We start from the raw sequence: 8,179 nt of genomic DNA on the forward strand, positions 1-8,179 counted from the left end.
ATTTTTCAGTCCAATGACTCATTGGATTAAGATCCTTTTGAATCTTAGATAATCTTCTTCATTGTCTACAATACTGATGTCGCCTGCAAACCTATGAAGCACGCCTGCTGTGAGTTCCACTGCTTTCTCATATAGATCAATGATTCATATTTAATTGCTGTGGCCGTATTTTAGCTGTGTGCAGATCATAAAACAGTTAATCATGCAGTTAACCATGAGGAAAAAAGCCGCAGACTACAGGGTGAAAGCAATTCATTCCAGGGAAGTGGGTGAAAGTGAAGTTAAATCAAACTTCAAACCAGCTGCCCACGCTCCAGTTGTGGCACTCAGCTGTCTCAGCAAGATGCACTGTAGATTGCTGTTATTATAAACGGGAACAAATTTTCCCTTCTGCCCCGTCTTTGACCAGGACCCAACCTCTGAATTGCTTGCGCCTCTAAACCGTCATAGAAATACCGTGCATTCTCCGGTTGTGTCACTTGAGCCATTGAGTATCTCTGCGACCTCATTCCCATCCCGATTTCAAGTTGGATCTTCGTGACTGCGCCACTCAGTTCCTCTGCTTCTGGGGCAAGGAACTGAGACTATGTGGCAGCAGTGGTCACTGCCTTCTGTGGGGAGCTGGTGAAGGAGCCGATGTTAAACTGCATTGCTATTGCAGCATACATTTCAACAAAAGCTACACTGTCTCCGGAGTCTTTGATGTTTTAGAGAAATCTATTTGTCTCAGCCTTCAGCATATTAATGATGGAATCACCATAGCCACTTGAGGCACTGAAGTTAAACGGTCAGGCCATTCTGAGTTCCCACATGTCTGGCACTGTTCGATAAGCACTGATATTGTGCATTTGGTGCTCTGCCTAACATTTCTTATGATACTGTACTTATTGTTGCAGCCTTGTGTGCTTCTCTGTGGGATGCCGTGATCGTATAGTGGTTAGTACTCTGCGTTGTGGCTGCAGCAACCTCGGTTCGAATCCGAGTCATAGCAACAGTTCCTCTATTTGTTCCAGTCTTTTGTGAAACACAAAGGAATCAGTTATTTTAACATGGTAATTTTCTCCAAGGTGATGACTTTTTCCTTCAAGCTCTGCTCGCTCACATCTCTGTGTTTCAGAATTCTAATCCACCCGTTCTCAGAGATTTCTTGCCTCCTACGATCACTAACCGAACTTTCCATCCCATACCCCCATTTCATTAATTTGGGGATGCCGGTGTTGGACTATGGAGTACAAAGTTAAAAATCACCCAACACCAGGTTATGATCTTACAGGTTTAATTGAAGCACTAGCTTTCGGAGCGCTGCTCTTTCATCATGTGTTTGTGGAGTCATTTCCTATTTCATTAAGGAACTGCAGAATCTAACACTGACTCTCACAGTGCTACCGATCAGTCCATGTGGCTGCGGTCACTGTTGCTGGGTGAACGTACCCCAACCCCACCACCGGGACCTATTGGTTTGATCCATTTGGTTACCACTGTTGTGAGTTCAATACTCATGCAGCAGCTTTTACCGACATGGACCAGAGATTATTGTGGGGTGGTGTGCGGTGGGGCGGTCAAGCTCAGGAAAATGGCACAGGACAGTATCGGGGAAAAGCGACTTCACTGGAAAAGATCAGTATCTCCGCTTTTCTGCAATGGCCGAGCGCTATTACCACTGACCACTGGACTGTTTATTCAGAAACCACGGACTCGGGTTTGACTCCGACTATGCTAGGTGGTAGAATTGGGATTCAATAAATATCTGGAAATACGAATCTAGTAGCTCCTGTTAATCTATAGCCAATTGTTGAAAAAAGCAAATCCATCTGACGTCATTTAAGGAATGCAACTGCCATTCTTACCTGTTCGGGCCTCCATGTGATTCCAGACTCACTGCAATATGGTTGAATCTCAACTACCCGCTGTGCAATTAGGGACAGCAATAAATACTGCCGAGCCAGCGACACCCTCATACTGTAACAGAATCGGAAAAAAACGTTCATTCGGCTCCAGCTAGATCACTGTGTGCAGTCTTGCAACTCACAGAAGAGCATGGATGGTATCGCACTGGGAATATTGCAGGAGTGATTTACTGGGATATTGTCTGGGTTGAAGAGTTTCAGTCTTGAGGAGAGATTGGACAAACTGGGTATGTTTGTCACCGAGCAGAGGAGATTGGAGAAGACATGACTGAGATGTACAAAATAATGAGGGATATGGATAGGATAGACTGAAAGAAGCGTTCCTTTTTGATGGAGGGATCGAACACTGGGGCCAAGAGCTTTCGGGAAAAGGCAGAAACGTTTGAGTAGATTTGCGGAAAGGGTCAGAGAGGCGGAAATCGTTCTAACCTGAAAAAAAAGAGATGTGAATTTGTGATGGCAAAACATATAAGACTATATGCTAAATCATGGAAAACTTGATTCAGGTCGTTAAGCAGTTGTGTTGGACAAGTGCGGCCACAACAGGCTGAAGGATCTCCTTCGATGTTGTTGTCCTCCACAGTCTCGTGGTTAGTGTCCCCGCCTGTCACTGGGCTCAATTCTCCGCTGGGGGCATCGGAAATGTGTTAAACCTGTCGCTCTGTTCCCCACTGAAGGTTATTAATGCTTGGCCTTCCATTCTCGATTTGATATGTCACAGGAAGGACAGTGCTGTCTGAATCAGCTGGGGAAGGACTGCAGCTCCAGGGGAGAGAGAGTGTCAGTGAAAGTGCAAACACGTAACTTCAGCAAACTGCACATTGTGTTTATGAAAACCATTATATAGAGTTGTTCCTGACTGATGTGTTTATTTAAAGCAGAAATCTGAGGAAGAAGAGTAAACCCATTCAGATCTGAGTGCAGAACCATTTCCAGCAGCACTAATGAGGATGTACAGCGTAGAACCACGTTTGGATGGACTGAATTCGGGTTAGTCGGCGCAACTTGCTTTCACTAGGTGGGATTACCAGCGTGTACAGCCATTACACATGATTCAAATAGTGTTCAATGTTATGGTACATTTGCTCAGTGGTTCTGACTGCTGTTAATTTTGTAGGTTAGGTGGATTGGCCATGTTAAATTGAGTTGATGTGTCCAGGGAGCGAATTCAGTAAGTTAAGTGAATTAGCCATGGGTAACGCAGTAATAAGGTCAGCAGTCACACGTTGCCAGGTTTTATTCCAACAGGTTTATTTGAAATCACAAGCCAGAGGCCTGCGGGGATAGAGAAGCGAGCTCGGTCTGGTTGAGATGCTGTTCATAGTGTCCCAACAGACTCGATTGACTGAACTGTACTTTCTGCATAGTAGGGAATCTGTGATTCTATCAGAGAGGACACGATCAGCGTTTACTGAGCTGCTAAGGCATTAGAGACGATGTTGATGACGTTTAGTGGGGATGGAATTTTATTTATTTGTATTTTGGAAAATTTGACACTGGACCAAGTAAAACTGAAAGGAAGTTTTCCAGAGTATTTGAGGTTTAAAGAGAGTAAGTAGGTGGTAAAAGCACTCTTTCAAGTTCGTATATTTCTGAACGTCAGGTTTTCAAAACCATCGATGTAGGACACAGAAATGATGGGAGCATCATTTCTGAAACTCAGAGAATCCACTTCCAAAATATTTGGAAAGGCACATTTAGAGACACACAAACAGTGAGTTTCACCAGGAGAGAGACAGCCTGTGTCAGGTAAAAGTGTAAAAGTGGGGTGCAGGGGGGTAGAAGGTTCGAGGAAACAATGTCTAATTTGGACGACTTGAGATGTAAAGAAATATCGGAAACGTATGCAGCTGAATAAGATTCAGCAAAAAAAAAGCTCAGAGTTTTGAAAGATTTCTATTAATATTCCACATGAAGCATTATAAATGGAACAGAGCAGATTTTGCACATATTCAAGGAAAGCTATTACATAATGAATAGGAAGTGAACCATCTCTTAGAGATCGATTTTCTGCTTTAATCCAATAGGTTAAAGATGGGAGGTCAATCGCCATGATGTTGGGTTCATTTGAAACCCAATGAAATCTACCAAAGTAACTGAGCATCAAAACTGGCATCTTGTTTTGTAGTTTAACCTTCTGTTTTTCTCATCAGTATTTTCTTTAAGCTGAAATAAATTCGGAGCAAAATTGAATGCAACATTAAACGTTCCAGTCATATAAATCCAATTCACTTCCGATCATTGCAATGAACAGAGTGAAGTTGCAGCAAAATTAATAAAATGAAACCAACAACACTGCATTTCCGGGAATTTTATCCACTTCAGGTTCAGCCATATGAGAAAGCCCATCGAGCTAAAACATCACCTTCACTTCTCTCTCCATATATACTTCTTCACGTGACAGAGAAACTGTCTGAAGAAATTATGCGTTAAGACTAAATGTGGGTGTGAATGTGACGGAATTTCATGTATGCTGGTTCATTCTGAGACAGTTCCGACTCGGAATAAATCAAGGATAAAGTATTCCTTCCAAGGACGAGGTCAATTCCTTGGATTTTGCTGGTATTATTATTCTGCTGAAAGCAGAAACATAATGGTGTGGATTCGATTCCGCTCAGGGAATTTCTTATCCCCTCGGTGACCCGTATGTAATCTTGATGTGGTCACATGTGAGCCCCATTGCCATGGGCTGAAGTGGCCCAGAGGTGAAGGCGGCGGGTTGCTCTTCCATTGTGCATGTGTGGATTTGAATCCTACTCGGGCTGTTACTTCTATCAAACGCAGCTGTGGTTTCCCTTTGTGCCTCGCATCTTTAGGATACATTGGATGGAGAATCTTGCTCTTGCCCTTCATTGCACCGGAGATTTGTGATAAATCAATACCTCATCAAAGTTGTAATTAAGCGATTTGTTTCTGTTATAAGTTAAATTGTGATAATGAAAAATAGTGCAACGTTTCTTTCCTCCTTTCATTCCATCTTGACTGTCTATGAATTTACATCGAATGAAAGGGGAACAAATAAGGAGAGATCGGGTGCAATAGTTTATCCAGTGGGATTGTGAATTTTAATGTAACACTCCACACAAAGTTCTGATCAGTATTTTAAACAGTCAATTGAATTGGAAATGCATAAAATTTTTCCAATGAAACAAATCATTCCTTCTTTCACAACTTTTTGCTGTGTGACTCATAGCGCAATCCATCATCCAGCGTGATCACGAAGTTGGCAACAATATAAGATCTATGATTTTTCTTTAGCAATGACAGCGTCTGCACATACCCATCTGTGGTGTGCACATTTCTTGTTCATCAGTTTATGAGCCTAGTTCCTGATCTGTCTGATCAGTTTGATAAACCTTTTGTATCACTTCATCCCATCCCTCAGAATTCTAAACTTATCGATAAAATAAGGCGTTACATCAAATGATATAGGATTGGAAGTCGGCCATTCAGCCCATCGAGTCTTCTCCACCATTCAACGAACTTATGGCTGATCTGATAATCTTCACCTCCATTCTCCAGCCTAACCTCGATAATGCTTCATCCACTTTCTGGTTAAATATCTGTCTGGTACAGTTTGAAACTACACAATAAATCAGCCTCAACAACAGTTTCAGGAAAGAGTTCCACAGAATCACTGGGCCCTGAGCAAAGGAATTCCTCCTCATGTCTGAATTGAATAGGCAATATCTAATTCTGAGTTCATGTCCTCTGATGCTCTACTCATACCAGAAGGAAAACCATCTGCCCGTATCTGCCCTGTCAAGATCCCACGAATATTGAAAGTTTATAATTATTATTATGTGATTATAGAGCTCCATTTTATACAGGGTTGGCACCATGTTTGTAAATCTCTGCTGCCCCTTATAGCGTCCTTCCATATTATTAAGGCAGGTGGAGACCTTTTCTTGTGAGGCAACGGTTGAGATTTCAAGCACAGACGAGAATTGGAACTTGAAATCAGCGAGTGATTGGAATCGGATTGGTCCACACAAGGACGAAATAGAGTAATTATAAATCTGACAAATGAGAACCTAATCATATTCCATTGACATTCAATGGCTTTACTGTAACCTAATTCCCCTGTGTCATCGTTTATGGAGCTAGAGTTTGGGAAAAACGGATTGAGAACGGCTATACAAACACTTCCAACAACAAAAACATGTCCGTTGGTAGACAGTTTCGGATTGTAAACTCAACTCATTGCTCCGTGAATCCTACATCGTTTGCAAGGTACAAATGAGATGTGGAACAGGACTCTCTCCATTTGTCGAGATGGGTGTGACTTCAAAAACATTTAAGGAACTGAACACCATCCACGACAATGTGGTCACTTGATTGTCCCCGATTTAATACCTGAATATTTATTCCTTTCACCGTTAAGGCACAATTACAGCAGAGTGCACCAACTACACGATGCACTGGAGTAAGTCACCCGAGAATTTTTGACCGAACATTCAAAGCTGAACAGCTGTACTGACTAACAGGACAAGGTTGGAACATTCAACGGAACTCCACCATTTGCAATTTCCCCTCCAAGGCCAATAGCGGCCTGACATTGAAAGGAATCAATGATAAACTCATTGAGTAGTGAATCAGTCTTGATGGGCAAAGTTGCATACTTCAGCCCTCCATCTTTAATCTAAAAACTTAATAAATGTTGATTAATACAGTGACCAGACTTCTGCTCAGACCTTTAGCTATTCCATAAACTGGTATTTGCTAAAGTTGTACGAGCTGCAACAGACTGTGGTCAGCAACAGAAAAATCCAAAATCCCTCTCAATCAACTCATTCCCCTCAAGATGAAAGTGTTGCAGGAGAAGCACAGCAAGTCCGTCAGCATCTGAGGAAAAATCAACGTTTTGGGCAAAGGCCCTTCATCAGGAATGAGACAGTCTATTGGGTGGAGAGATAAATGGGAGGTCGTGGGTTTGAGGAGTAAGTCGCTGAGAGTGCATTAGGTGGATAGAGGTGGGGGTTGACTGTGATATGTAGGAGAGGAAGGTGGAATGGATAGGTGGGAATGAAAATACACATTTGGGGCAGGGCAGGAGGACGGTGCTGAGCTGGAAGGTTAGAACTGGTGTCAGATGAGGGAGCGGGAATGAGGAAACTAATGAAGTCCACATTGATGCCATGGGGTTCAAGGGTCCCAAGGAAGAAGATGAGGCATTGGGTAGTGAGGGAGTGGCGAGGGGGTGGCTCAGGACCTGCATATCTTCAGGAGAGTGTGAGGCGAAGTTGAAACGTTTGGCCATAGGTTAGTGGAGTTGATTCTTGCAGGTATCCTGGAGATGTTCTTTGAAGTGCTCTGTCAGAAGATATCCGGTCTACCCAATTTAGAGGTGACTGCATCTGGAACAGCAGATACAACAAATGACATTTGTGGAAGTGTAGGTTAACCTTTGATGGATGTCGAAGGCTCCACTGGAGCCTTGGACGGAGGTGAGGGGTACGATGTGGGTTCAGGTTTTGCAATTCCTTCGGTGGCAGAGGAAGGTGCTGGGAGGGAATGGTGGGTCACTTGAGGGCATGGGTAGTCACGGAGGGAAAGGTCTCTGAGGAAAACGAATGGGTTTGGGGAGGGAAAGATATCCCTGGTGGTGGGGTCAATTTAGCGGTCGTGGAAATGTCGGCAGATGATGTGATTTTTGCAGAGATTGGTGGAATGGAAGTTGAGGACCTTCCTCGTGTCCTTGATCTGTACTTGTTGTGTTTGGATATATGGGGTTCATAGTTGGACGTGCAGAACATGGATGAGATGCGTTAGAGGGCATCTTCAACCATATGGGAGGGAAAGTTCCGGTATTTAAAGAAGGTCATCTGTTGTGTTCGGTTGTGGAACTGGTCCGATCGCACCGATCCACTCAAACCTCTTCTCCGAACTAACACTCTAATCTCCACCTCCATCCACCTATTGCTGTCTCAGCTAAATTCTCCCAAACCCCACCCCACCCATATAGCTCCCCAACCTCGAGGCTCCCAGCCTTACTACTGATGAAGGCCTTTTGCCCAAAACGCCTTTTTTTTCTGTGACTCGGATGCAGCCTGACATGCTGAGCTTCTTCAGCACCACTCTCATCTTGACTCTGATCTCCAGCAGCTACAATACGCACGTCCGTCCAACTAATTCCCCTGCCCATTGACCTTCAGCGATCATGAATGTCCACTCCAAGATCTCTTTGTCTGTCTACAACACACAGAATACTCATTGCTATTGTTGCTTCTCCCCAATTTCGTTAACACTCATTGGTCTGAATTCAATGCAAT

Source organism: Chiloscyllium punctatum, chromosome 31, assembly GCF_047496795.1.
Source record: "Chiloscyllium punctatum isolate Juve2018m chromosome 31, sChiPun1.3, whole genome shotgun sequence".
In the NCBI taxonomy this organism is placed as follows: domain Eukaryota; kingdom Metazoa; phylum Chordata; class Chondrichthyes; order Orectolobiformes; family Hemiscylliidae; genus Chiloscyllium; species Chiloscyllium punctatum.